The following is a 14388-nucleotide window of genomic DNA, read 5'->3' as shown; positions in this document are numbered from 1 at the left end:
CTCTCTCTCTCTGTGTGTGTGTGTGTGTGTGTGTGTGTGTACCGGCCCATGTGTAGAGGTGGTAGGATATCTTGGCAGAGTTGTTTATCTCCTCCTACCATGTGGATCCCTGGGATGGACCTGGGCATAGCAGCAAGTGGTCCTAACAGCTAAGCCATAGTAAGCCATATCACTAGCCCCTAGGTTCCCCCATACACACTGTTCGTAAAGGCCATATTTTCAGATCAGGACCGTAAAAAACAGGTGTTCAGTAGCAAGTGCCTTGGTCAGTGTGAAACTCATCGCTGACAGCATAGCGATGAGTGGGTGTGGCCGTGCTGCAACTCACAGCATGGAGTGGGTCTCACATACCAGACCTCACCCAGGCTAGGGGCCGACCCATCTAATTTATAAGCAGAGGCTTGAGCCCAATCGAAAACCTTCCCTGGACAGAACCAATCTCTCATACAGAGAAAAAAAAGCAAGCAAGCCGAAAAACTAATCAAAAGATGATAAGGAGAACAACACCCAGGAAAGAAGCAGCTAGTTCAGGACCTTTTCTTTTCTTGCTCTGGGGCATTTCCTCTCCCAGGTAGATGGGGAAGCACAGAAGAACTAAATTTTTTTAGGATCACCCCATCATCTTTCCACTTCCTGTCTTTAACTCTCTAGTGCAGAGAATACAGTTATGTACCACCAGTCCCAGCTCTAAAGAGTCTCTTTTGAGGTGCAGAATAACTTTATTTACTTGTTTAAGCCCCCAGATCACCCTTAATGCAAGTCCATGAGCTAAGTCAGAGTCTATGTCCTAACTGTACTGGAGAAGGTCTTGTTGGCCTATGAAACCATGTTTACTTTTCTACCCTGAAACCCAATGGGAAGCATTATTTAAGCTGCAGTGACTTGAATTGAAGGGCATCCTCTGCCTCTGAGTTAATGTCTTGTAGCACTAAAACATCTCTTCTCAACACTGTAAAACTGTAACAGCTCTACACAAAAATTTATGCAAAGTGGTGGTTAAAAGATAAGGCAGTCATTGGCTCCTTTTTTTTTTTTCCTTTGCTTTTCTAGACAGGGTTTCTCTGTGTATCCCTGGATGTCCTGGAACTGTTTCTGTAGTGACAGTAGACCAGGCTAACCTCAAACTCAGAGATCTGCCTGTCCTGGGGTTAAAAGCATGTGTCACCATGTCCAGAAAGATTCCATGTTTTTTTTTTTTTTAAATAAATAAGAGTTTCATTATTGTTGTCCATATGCACGTGCATAAAGGGCAATTCACTGGAGAACGGGCAACTTCACAGGGGCTTCGCCACTGTAGAAAACTGGCTTCTCCTCCCTAAGGATCCCTCAAATGCCGAAAAGCTTTTCAACCAGGCACAAGCTTCAGGATTCTCTCCCTAGCCATGCTGGCTTGATCTTATGCCAAACTCTTGTCTGACAACTACAGCTACTGTGAGTTCACAAGTGCAGCATCTCTGTCATATTTAGAAGACGCTGTTATGCAGCAGTCTGTCCCAACGTCTGGCTCTTACAGTATTTCCTCCCCTTCTTCCATGATGTTCCCTTGGGAAGAAGGAGTGTGATGCAGATGTATCTGTTAGGCTCAGCACTCCAGAGACACTTAAGGCTTCAATTGAACCAGTTCTGAGTCTCTGTATCAACCACCACACACTGCCTAAAATTCTTCTTTGGTGAGGGAGAAAGCTGCACTAGTCTACAGGTATAAGGAAAAATGCTTAGAAGACACCTTAACACTAATGTCCCTTTGAAAGAATAGTTGTTGGTTCTCTCCAAGGGCCTTGGACATTCCTAGCCATGGGTTCTTGGACAGGTTTACAGTACCACCCTCTCCACAGCCTTGATAGCATCATTTGACATACCAAAGGTTTACCTTTTGATAAAGTCCAAATTAACTTATTTCAGTTGTTTATGCTTCTAGTATTATAGCTAAGAACCATTTCTTTTTTTTAATCTTTTTTAAATTTTTTATTAATTACAGTTTATTCACTTTGTATCCCCCCCATAAGCCCCTCCCTCCTCCCCTCCAAGCCCCACCCTCCCTCCCCCTTCTTCTCGCTTGCCCCTCTCAAGTCCACTGATAGGGGAGGTCCTCCTCTCCTTCCTTCTGATCTTAGTCTATCAGATCCCATCAGGAATGGCTGCATTGTCATCTTCTGTGGCCTGGTAGGGCTGCTCTCCCCTCAGGGGGAGGTGATCAAAGAACAGGCCTATCAGATTATGTCAGAGGCAGTCCCTCTTCCCATTACTATGGAACCCACTTGGATACTACGCTGTCATGGACTACATCTGTGCAGGGGTTCTAGGTTATCTCCATGCATGTTCCTTGGTTGGAATATGAGTTCCCGGGGAGACCCCTGTGTTCAAATTTTCTGGTTCTGTTGCTCTCTTTGTGGGGTTCCTGTCCTCTCCAGATCTTACTATTTCCCACTTCTAACTTAAGATTCCATGCACTTTGCCCATCAGTTGGCCTTAAGTCTCAGTGTCTGCTTTGATAGTCTATAGGGCAGAGCCTTTCAGAGGCCCTCTGTGGCAGGTTCCTAGGTTGTTTCCTGTTTTCTTCTTCTTCTGATGTCTATCCTCTTTGCCTTTGGGGATGGGGATTGAGCGTTTTAGTCAGGGTCCGATCTCTTGATTAGTTTCTTTAGATAAGAACCATTTCTTAATCCAAAGCATTGAAATGAGTGCTTATGTTTGCTTTTAAAAAATCTAAACTCTTCCTTGCATGGCTATGATGGTTTGAATAGGTATGGCCCCCGCAGACTCATATGTTTAAATTCTTGGACCACAGGGATTGGCATTATTAGGAGGAGAGGCCTTGTTGGAGTAGATGTGGCCTGAATGGAGGAAGTTTCTCACTGTGAGGTGGGCTTTGAGGTCTCCTCCTAAACTCAGGTTCTGTCCAGTCTGGATGTTAGCCCCCTTCTGCTACCTGTGGATCAAGATGTAGAACTTTTGGCTCTTCAAGAACCATGTCTGTATACTTCCATGCTTTCCACCATGATGATAATGAACTAAACCTCTGAAACTCTAAACCAACCCCAATTAAACGTTTGCCTTTATAAGAGGTGCCTTGGTCATGGTGTCTATTCACAGCACTGACACCCTAACCAAGATAATGGCAAATGCAAAATAAAAATTAAATGAAAGCTGTAATAAAGATTGTTTAGATCAGTGGTAGTACAAAATAAATGTGAATTTTCTATCTTTAATATATATAAATATACATATATATCATCTTCATTTGTGTATGGTTTCTTTAAGAAACATATATATAGATGTTTATATATATAATCTTTATTTTGGTTTATCCCCCAATATAATATTTTTATTAAATATATGGGAATTTCATACAGTGCAAACCTATCACACTTTTTCCCCATTCATCCATGGTCCACACTCCTACCTTTGCACCTCTATGTCCCTGCCTCTCCTAAAAGAAAACCACCAAGTCCAATGTGTGTTGCCCATATTCTTATCAGAGCATGCTCAAATTCCTTGTGGCCAGCCTCTTGAAGAAAACTGAAATCCCCTCCCTCTGCGCCTCCACTCCCTGACAAATCCCCCTAGAAGCCATCAAATTTGAAAAGCTGTGCTTCAGCATCTCTACCACAACTTTTAATTTTTAATTTTATTTTTATTAATTACAGTTTATTCACTTTGTATCCCAACAAGATGCCCCCCAGTCTCTGGACACCCAGCTGAACTGCCCTTGCCAGGAGCAGCTATAGAAATGTGTGCTACATTTTGCCAAGTAACTAGTCAGGGACTGTGACTTTACGCAATGTGGACTCTGTTTATTAACAACGTGTATTCATAGAGAAGGTCAACACTTTATTGAAACTCTGTGACTTGAAAGTATCTCCAAGAAATGTAAACTTTGAAAAAGTGCAAAATAAGCATGGCATGGTGGCACACACCTTTAATCCCAGCACTTAGGGAGGCAGAGGCAGGCGGATCACTGTGAGTTCAGTTTGAGGCAAGCCTAGACTAGAAAGTGAGTTCAGGACAGCCAAGGCTACCTAGAGGAACCCTGACTTGAAAAACTAGGGAAAAAAAAGTGCTAAACAACCTATTTTATAGAAATGCATTTTTGCAAAAACGTGAGACAACGGCACTGTATACATGCATTTGTCTAGAGTGGAACTGTTATGAGCAAAAGCCAACAGAGTGTTCATAGTGTTCTGTCCAGTACAGAAGCAGGCTGAAACAGGAGAGCATTAGTTTGAAGTTACATATATTTTTATCTTTTTATTATCATTTGAGTCTTTTCAAAGACTCACTAATATATGTATTATATACATACATACATGTAAAGGAATCTTTTGTTTGCTTTTAAATTTGTTTAAGACTTTCTCTCTCTCTCTTTGTGTTTATGTGTGTGTGTGTGTGTGTGTACATGTATGTATACCACATGCATGCATTTCCATGGAGGCCAGAAGAGGGCACTGAATCCCCTGGAGCTAAAGTTACAAGCCATTGCAGCCCCACTGTATAGAGGCTGGGAATTTCAGGTCCAATGGAAGAGCAACAAACACTGCAAAAACATCTCTTCATCTACAAGTTAAATGTTTTAAATATAAATTGGGAGGGCAGCAAGAACCCATAGCCTAGAACCATGAACTGAATAAGAGGACGAAGCCAGCTGAGCACCAGCGTTTATCACTCTCTGCTTCCTGACTGTGCATGCCAAACAAGCAGCTGTCTCACCCTGCTGCCTCCACTGTCCCCAGCATGATGGGCTGGATCCTCTACTGTGGCCAAAATAACCCTTCCTTCCTTAGAAGAGTTAACAGAAAATACGCTTTTTTAAAATAGGAAAAAAAAAGCAAGTCTCCAAATTATGTATTGTTACAAAGATGAAAGTACTTTTATTAAAGTGGCTTTGTTTTTCTTAGCTTAATAACAGCACCATTTCATTTTCCTTTCTGTCTTGCCTTGTTTCTTTTCTTCTTTCTTTCCTTCCTTCTTTTAGTAAGGCAGACTGTTCCAGAAGGTCATCACCAAGCATGTGGAAGGATAGGAGAACAAGAATGCAAATGCTACACTAAGAAACAATTTTTCCTCTACTAAGTAATACATTAGGTCACCATGGGTCTGGGTCACACGTGCCAGTTCGTGAAATCGCCAGTCCTGCTTATGGAACACCTCTTCCACTGGGCCATCCTTAGGTAGCAAGAGTCACATAAATGTCGTAGATCTAAGTTAAACAAACATAATGCTAAAGACTTCTATTTCCAGAGCAGGAGAAAAACAAAACAAATGACAGGGTCAAGAACTCCTCCCCAGCGTCCTTCTGGACACAGAGCAGCTGGTCTGCCCTGTGCTCACTGTGTCTTGCTGCAATCCTTTGCTCGGCTGGTGAGCTTGCCTACTGCGTTCTGACTTCCTTCAAAGAAAACCCTTGAGTCTTTCTCTTTCTTTAAACTGTTTTATATTTTATTTCTTTTCATGTGAATGGAGACTTTGCACACCTATATATGCCTGCACCATGTGCATGTTTGGTGCTTGAGGAGGCCAGGACAGGAGTCAGTCAGGTCCACAGGGGCTGGAGCCCCAGGCACTTGTGAGCCACCGTGTGGGCACTAGGACTTGAACCCAGGTCCTATGGCAGAGCAGCCAGCACTCCTAACCATTGAAACATCTCTCCAGCTCCTCCTTCATGGGATTGCAATAGAGCAGACATTTGTTCCTTCTTCCAGTCACAGCGTACATACTGATTTTGACCAGCTCTGGGTCAAGCAGTATGTAGGCTCCTAAGGTGCAGAATATTAGAGTTTACTCTCTAGGTAAGAATTTGATTGGGGGGCTAAAAAGATGGCTCAGCAGATAAGAGCATTGTCAGCTCCTTCAGACATCCTGAGTTCAATTCCCAGCAATCACATGATAGCTTGCAACCATCTATACTGGAATCCAATACCCTCTTCAGATAGAATACTCATACATTAAATAAATATATAAATCTCTAAAAAAAAGTGTTTGATTGGGATGAACTATCCAACAAATTAAGTGAATGGGGATGAGACAGTGAGACAGTTGTTTCTAGACAACAAATTTAAACTGGAGACTGAAAAGTATGTGGCAGCTCTGATCGCCATCAGAGAGAAATGTCCTAAGAAGGGGAACAGCCACAGAATATATGCAGGGGCCAGGAGAAGTCAGGCTATCCTAGAAGCAGATGGGAAACCAGTGTGGCTGAAACAGAGAGGACAGGAGGGGCTGGCAAAGGCAGGAGAGAGGCTGTGCCTCCAGGCAGTGGCTGAAGGACTCAACAGCAGAGCAGGTGACAACTGATAATCCTAGAAAGCCAGAACACTTAAGCTACCCCCTGAGGAGAATGGACAGTCAGGAGAGCGAGAGTGGAGTAGAGGCCCCCACTGATTCCTAGAAGGGGAAGGGAGGAGAGAGGAGAGGTGAATGAGCATAAAAATCACTGAGATTCCAGCAGGAAACTCATGAGAATGGTTCGGCCTGTAGGGCTTGCTTAACCTGGTTGGTCTTTGCTTTGTTTGTTTGGTCTCCAGGTCTGCTCCTCAAGGTCCAGCCTCCTGAATGCTTGACTGAGGGTGTGCACCTCACACCAGGTGAACGGGATTCCTCAGTCAAAGTTAAAAAGTGAAACTGTTGAAATAAAAATATAATTTCCTAGGATCTGAATATGTGACTCAGTAGGGGGTTTGCCTAGCATGGACCAAGGCTGGGGTCCCACACCCAGCATGGTGGTGCATACCTCCAAGGCCAGCACTTGAAGCTGGAGGTGAAAGAACAAGTTCAAGGGTCAACGCTGCCTATGGAGCTATAGAGAGAGTTTGAGACCAGCCTGATGTGAGAACCTGGGGAAAAAAAAAGTTTTCATTTGGTTGTTTTTGTTGTTGTTGTTGTTTTTAAATTATTGCCTTGAAACAGAGAACATACATCTGGCTCTTATCTCAGTTTGCTTTCTGTTGCTGTGGTAACCACAGTGGTCAAAAGCGGTTTGGGGTGAATGGGTTTACTTGTTTTCCTGAACATCCTCATCACAGCCTGTCTCTGAGGGGAACTGGGCAGCAGCTTTTCAGGGACAGAAGAAGGGAAGACATGAAGGGAGGCTGCTTACTGGCTTGCTCAGCCTGCTTGTTTAGACAACAGAACACCTGACCAGCCTGGCTCCCTCCTATGTGGACTGGGCCCTTCCATATCAATCATGAATCAAGGAAACGCCCAGAACCACACCCACAGGCCAATCCTCAGTGACCTGGGAAGAGGCTAATTTGTGCTATTGACTAAAACTAACCAGTCCTGGCATACATTTACTGATAATTATTTTTAAGTATGTAATTGTTTTGTAGTCTTAGTACCCCAAATAAGATCACACTCTTTGGCACACCAACTTTACTCTTAGAACTCTATACTTTCACAGACTATCAATGCTCACTTTTCTTAACAGAATATTCCTTGCAGCCATATTTGAAATATAATTTAAAATGTACACATACATTTGTTTCACCTAACACTACATATTTTGCTGTGATAAATGAATGAATAAATAGTGTAATAAATAAGTAAATAAAGTGTAAATAAAGTATGTTAATCAAGGGGGAAAGGAAGTTACAACATGCAATCATTTAGGGGTAGGTAGAGAAACAATGCCTGATGGGAACTGTCCTGTGGGTACAAGACTTTCATTGCAACATGTTCACTGGGAAGAAGCAGCTGGACAGCGTGACGTGTCAGGTTTCATAGTCTTTACCTAAAATTCCAGGTTGATAAGGCTGCTCCATGTGTAACAGGGATTTTTAGCCTGAGGAGGGTGGTTGATGTCACTTTTGAAAGGAACAGTGAAAACTGCAGAGAACTTGACTGAGGCCTGGAGCAGACAGGCCTTAAAGCCCCTCACAGTCAACACTGGAGCCTTCCTTCTCCCTCAGCTCAGTCAGCACCAGGTCCAGAGAGGTTGGACAAGAACTAATGGTCAACTTTGGCCTTGAGGGAAGTCTGGAGGAGGCAGATCTTTGTGAGTTTGAAGCTAGCCTTGTCTAAATGAAGAATAAGTTAACCTGGTGTACCTAGACAGAGAGCTTGACATAGAAAGACCCTAGCAGAGAGAGAGAGAAAGGAGAGGTGGGAGGGTATGTAGATCAGAGAGGCCAGCCTGCTGTATGTAAGTTTCAGACTAACCATGTTCATAGTGAGGCCCTGAAGTGAATAAAACAAGCAAACAAACAAAAATTTTAAAAGAGCAAACAGGTTCAAATAACAAAATGTAGAAATTTCAATTTATCAATTTGCAGCAGATTGTAAGAATGAGGTATAAAGCTATAATGAAGTTGTTAAAGCTGTCACAACTACAATGATCTTATTAGGATTTTCTAAAGGGACAGAATTTACAGAATACACACACATATTTGCAAACATATTTATATATATGTGTTATGTGAATTTATTAGAATGGCTTACAGGCTGTGATCTAGCTAGTCCAACAATGTCTATCTACCAATGTAGGGTCCAAGAATCAAGTAGTTGTGTAGTTCAAGATGCTGGATGCCTAAGCTGGTCTTCATTACATGTTGGAATCTTGAAGAAGTAGGCTCCATTGCCAGTGAAGGAATGAACTTGCTAGGGAGACTTACTTGGTTTTGATGCAAAGGTTTGCTCTATATCCTAGGCTGGTTTGTAATTTGCTATGTAATCCTGGTTGCCCTCAAAATTCTACTCCTCATTCCTCTGCCTTCAAAGGTCAGGCATTTCAGGCATGCACCACCACACCCAACTCCAGTTGCTCTCCACCTTTGCCACTGAAGATTCCCATCCTCTCCACAAGCCAACCATGGTATTGCTTTGTGCTTCTAGACCAGCGCTGTCCAGTACAAATACAATGGGTGCAACCTCAGTGCTTTTGAATTTTTTACTATCCACTGTTGTTTTGTTTTGTTTGAGACAGGGTCTCACTATATAGCTCTGGCTGGCCTCAAAAATCACTTTGTAGAGCAGGCTGACCTTGAACTCTCAGAGATCCACCTGCCTCTAACCTGCAAATGCCATACCTGCAATTTACTCTCAGATGTCTGGTTACTTTCTTGGGATCAGCTTTGACACAGTCAAACCCCTCACAGCTCAGTCAGTGCAGCTCAGCTGTGCACTGAGCATGCTCATACAGCTCTTCAGCACTGGGAAGGTGGGGGGGGGGTAGGCGTAGGTCAAGTACAAGGAGACTGTTTCCTACATGCTTGTTCTAATGATGGATTTCTGCATCCTTTTTTTTTTTTAAATGTGGGTGGTGATGGAAATGGAGGGAATGTGGCTAGAGAATCTCTGGTTCTTCCTGCCTTTCGTGTTCACATATGTGTACCACCGTGCAGGGCTGGAACTATTTTTTACCCTTTCCCTTCCTTCCTTCCTTCCTTCCTTCCTTCCTTCCTTCCTTCCTTCCTTCCTTCCCTTCCCTTCCTCCCTCCCTTCCTTCCATCCTTCCTTCATTTCTTTTTAGATAGGGTCTTACTATGTCAAACTCAAGGTTGTCTCTATAGATTAGGCTAGTTCAAACTTACAAATATCTGCCTCCTCCTGACTTCCCAATTTCCTCAGGCCAAAAGTGAGCATTAGTTCTTGTCTAACCTCTTTGGACCTGAACAAGCTGAGGGAGAAGGAAGGCTCCAGTGCTGACTGTGAGGCTCTTTAAGGCCTGTCTGCTCCAGGCCTCAGTGAAGTTCTCTGCAGTCTTCACTGTTCCTTCCAACAGTGACATCAACCACCCTCCTCAGGCTAAAACTTCCCTTTACACATGCAGCAGCCTCAGCACCCCAGAATTTCAGGTAAAGACTTTGAAATCTGACTGTTCTAGCTGCTTCTTCCCCATCAAGGAGTCACAAGGACACTCTGGGCAGGGACCCAGCCTGAAGTAAGACAGCTTTACAGCAGCCTGGGAAGATACAGATCTTGTGGGATTATTTTCCTTGTTGCTCTTCAAGATTTTATCCTGAAATCATTTGGATCTGAGGCCACATTGAACATCCCTGTAATCCATCTATTTTCCTCTAATGTCTACCTGGAACCTTGATCAAAATGAAGAAACTGGTGTGAAACAAAAAAAGAACCATGGCCCTTACTGAAAGTCTTGGGATTGTCTCCTCAAGTTTGAATGATTTGGCTGTGTGTGGTTGCTCAGGACTATAATTCAAGCACATGAGTGAAATTCCAGCACTTGGCAGGAAGATTGCTGGTGTGATGTCAGCCTGGTCTACACAGCAAGACCCTGTTTCCAAAAACCAAGTGTTCCTACGTTGCTTAGTGGTAGAATGCTTGTCTAGCATGTATAGGGCCTGTATTTTAATCTCCAGCACTTAAAAAAAATAAAAAAAAAGAGACAGTACAAGGTCTGAAAGGATGGCTCAGCAGTTAAGATTATTTGATGCTCTTCCAGAGAACCTGAATTTGCTGCCCAGTACCCCTGTTAGACACCCAACAATTGTCTCTAACTCCAGCTTCAAGGGATTCCATCTTTTTCTGGCCTCTGTGGGTGTGGGTCTTAGGATTGTGCAGTGAGTGTGCAGGTAAGTGCATACACACATACACACACACACACACACACCAGAGACAGAGAGAGCAGCTTAAATATGTATACATAACAAGAGAAATAAGATAAGACTATGGAACTCTATACTGAACTATAAAAAAAAATACAAGCTGGACATGGTGGCACACGCCTTTAATCCTAGCACTTAGGAGGCAGTGGCAGGCTCATGTCTGTGAGTTTGAGTCCACCCTGGTCCACAAAGAGAGTTCCAGGACAGCCATGGCTATTACACAGAGAAACCCTGCCTCAAAAAAAAAAAAAAAAAAAAAAAAAAAAAGAAAGAAAGAAAGAAAAGAAAAAAGAAAAAAAAACCCAAATAAATAAAATGAAATACAGCAAAAAGATAAGAATTGTGTAGCCTGATGTGGTGGCTCACGCCTGTAATCCTGGCACTCTGGGAGGCAGAGGCGGGTGGATCTCTCTGAGTTTGAGGCCAGCCTGGTCTACAGAGGCCAGCCTGTTCTACAAACCAAGTACAGGACAGCCAAGGCTACACAGAGAAACCCTGTTTCAAAACAAACAAAACAAAGATAAGCATTGTGTTTCATACTTCAAATCTAGTAATCTGTACACAGAGGCAGAAAAGTTGTAGTGAGGTCAGCCTTGCCTACATTGAAAGTTCTAGGCTAGCCCAGGCTACAGGAGACTTTGTTCAAAACAAACAAACAAACAAACAAACAAACAACAATAAACTCCAGCCAACCAAACAAAATGCAGCAGAGTTTAAATTTACACTGGTATTTTCCAACCCTCTGTGCCACCACCACCGATTCCGTGGTGGATGTCAGATGACAGCAATAGAATCCAGTCTGATCAGTGCACCCTGAATCTGGGTATGGCTGCCTGCTTTCCCAGTTATAATCTATAGTACAGGCCAGGCAATTGTGTTTAGATCTTTTGTTTTGTGTTTGCAAGACTGGGTTTCTCTGTGTAGCCTTTGTTGTCCTATACTCACGCTGTAGACCAGGCTGGCCTCCAACTCACAGAAATCCTCCTGCCTCTGCCTCTCTCTCTCTCTCTCTCTCTCTCTCGATCTCAGATTAAAGGTGTATGCTATCACTACCTGGCTGCCAATTGTGTTTAAGCTGGTCTGTCCTGAGAAGAGTTCTGGGAAGGGCTGCCCTGTTAATATTTAGTATGTGCTTACTGGCTTTTATTTACCTGGTTTTTGTGATCATGATTTTCTGAACTCAAACAACTTTCTTTGGATCACTGCTTTCTTTGTTACATTCCTGTATAAAAGTGCAGCGACACTGAAATAAGGTATCTACAGCCTCAGACTTTCTGCCCCATTCTTTCCGGTCCTCAGATCCGCGGCCCAGAAGACAAGAGCTGCACGGAAAAATGAAAGCTGACAGACGTGTCAGAGAGAGTGATCTTATTCGGGGTGCTAAGACTACAAAACAATAACATTTTTTTCTTTTTAAATTTCTTTTTAATTTATACATTCACTTTACATCTCGATTGTGGTCCCCTCCCTCCTCTCCTCCTAGTCCCCCCTTCCACCCTCTTCCCTTTATTCCTCTCTCCTTGTTCTAAGGGGAGCCCTTCCCAACAACCCACTGCAGGACATCAAGCCGCATCAGGACTGAACTCCTCTTCATCCACTGAGGCCAAGCAAGGCAGCCCGGTTAGGGCGAAGTGATTGAAAGCAGGCAACGGAATCCATGTCAGGGAGTTCAGGAACGCAAGGAAACTCATTCAGCCCCAAACTGCTTTTGACCACTGTGGTTACCACAGCAACAGAAAGCAAACTAGGATAAGAGCCAGATGTACGTTCTCTGTTTCAAGGCAATAATTAAAAACAAACAAAACAAACAAACAAAACACAATTTTTTTTTTTTTGAGACAGGCTCTTAGCTTAGGCTGGCCTCAAACTCTCTCCATAGGCAGCAGTGACCCTTCTGAGTGCTGGCCTTTGCAGGTGTGCATGACCACGCTGGGTGTGGGACCCCGGCCTTGGTCCATGCTAGGCAAACCCTCTACTGAGTCACAGCCTCAGTAGATGTGACTATATTTTATATTTTTATTTCGGCAATTTCACTTTTTAACTTTGGCTGAGGAATCCCGTTCAGCTGGTGTGAGGTGCACACCCTCAGTCAAGCAGTCAGGAGGCTGGAGCCCCGAGGAGCAGACCTGGAGACCAAACAAAGACCAACCAGGTTAAGCAAGCGCTAGAGGCCAAGCCATTCTCATGAGTTTTCTGCTGGAATACAAGAGATTTTTATGCTCATTTACCTCTCTGCTCCCATCTCTCTCCCTTTTCTAGGAATCAGTGTTCCATCTGGGGGCCTCTATGTCACTCTTGTTCTCCCAATAGTCCATTCTCCTCAGGTGGTAGCTTAAGTTATCTGGCTTTCTAGGATTATCAGTTGTCACCTGCTCTGCTGTTGAGTCCTTTCAGGCACTGCCTGGAGGCACAGCCTCTCTCCTGCCTCTGTCAGCCCCTCCTGTCCTCTCTGTTTCAGCCACACTGGCTTCCTGTCTGCTTCTAAGATAGCCTGACTTCCACTGGTCCCTGAACCTATGTCTCCTTCTTTTCTTAGGATACTTCTCTGATGGCGATCAGAGCTGCCACATACTTCTCAGTCTCCAGCTTACATTTGCTGTCTAGAAACAGCTGTCTCATCCCCATTCATGTTATTTCTTGGATACTTTATCCCAATCAAACTCTTACCTAGAGAGCTGAACTGTAGGAGCCTACACAATGCTTGACTCAAAGTTGGTGCAAACAGTATGTGTGCTGTGACTGGAAGGATGAACAAATGTCTGCTCTATTGCAGTCGAATGAAGTTGAAGGAAGGGTTGGAGAGATCTATATGATTCTGTCTCCTGAGTGCTGGGATTAAAGGTGTGTTCTACCATGCTTGAACCTAAGTTTTTCTTTACCTGAAACTTGTTCTATACAAGGCTGGCCTTGAACTCAGAGATCTGCTTGCCTGTCTCCTGGGATAAAAGGCATCTCAGCAGGATCACACAGGTCTTCGAATGTGATCTCTTGTCAGAGCAGCCATATTCTGAATTAAACTTCCTCTACATTGACATACAAAAACAAGCCAGTACACACCTCCAGAAACATGCGCATAAATATGTTGTCATTATCTCATGTTTTAGCAAAAACAAGTTCTTATGAAATAGATTGTTTTGCACATTTTTAGAAATTATATTTGTGGGAGATATTTTCAAGTCACAGAGTTCCAATAATGTTGACATTCTTAGCTAGGCTGTGGTGGTAAGCTTCTTTAATCCCAGAACTCTGGAGACAGGTAGATCTCTGAGTTCCAGGATAGCCAGGACAGAAAATGCTGTGTCAAAAATAATATAAATAAAATAAAAAACATTTGACATTCTCTGTGAGTACACTTTAGTAATAACCAGAGTCAGCATTGCTTAAAGTCACAGCCCCTGACTAGGAACTTGGCAAAACTTAGCACATATTTTCTATAGCTGCTCCTGGCCAGGGCAGTTCAGCTGGGTCTCCAGCTTGGACTGGGGGACATCTTGATTTGATGTAGACAATTCTTTGTAATACAACCATTCTGGCTGAGGATGTAGCTCCATTTTGGTATTCTTGCCAAGAATACATGGAGCTGTGGGTTGGATCCTTAGCACAGCAGAAATCCATGGGTGGTGGCACATAGCTGTGATACCAGCACAAGGGGAGGCAAAAGGCTGGGAAGCTTGAAGTCATCCTGGGCTACACAGGAGTTTCAACTAGCCTACATCATAGGTGCTACATTTCAAATGCTTCTTTATTCGGGGGTTCCTTAAAGCCTGTAGCTCCCTTCCAACCCCAGGTAGGAGAAAAATATTTTGGAAGAGATAAAGGACATAGACTT

This window comes from Meriones unguiculatus, chromosome 11, assembly GCF_030254825.1.
Source record: "Meriones unguiculatus strain TT.TT164.6M chromosome 11, Bangor_MerUng_6.1, whole genome shotgun sequence".
In the NCBI taxonomy this organism is placed as follows: Eukaryota; Metazoa; Chordata; class Mammalia; order Rodentia; family Muridae; genus Meriones; species Meriones unguiculatus.
This window is presented reverse-complemented; position numbering follows the sequence as displayed.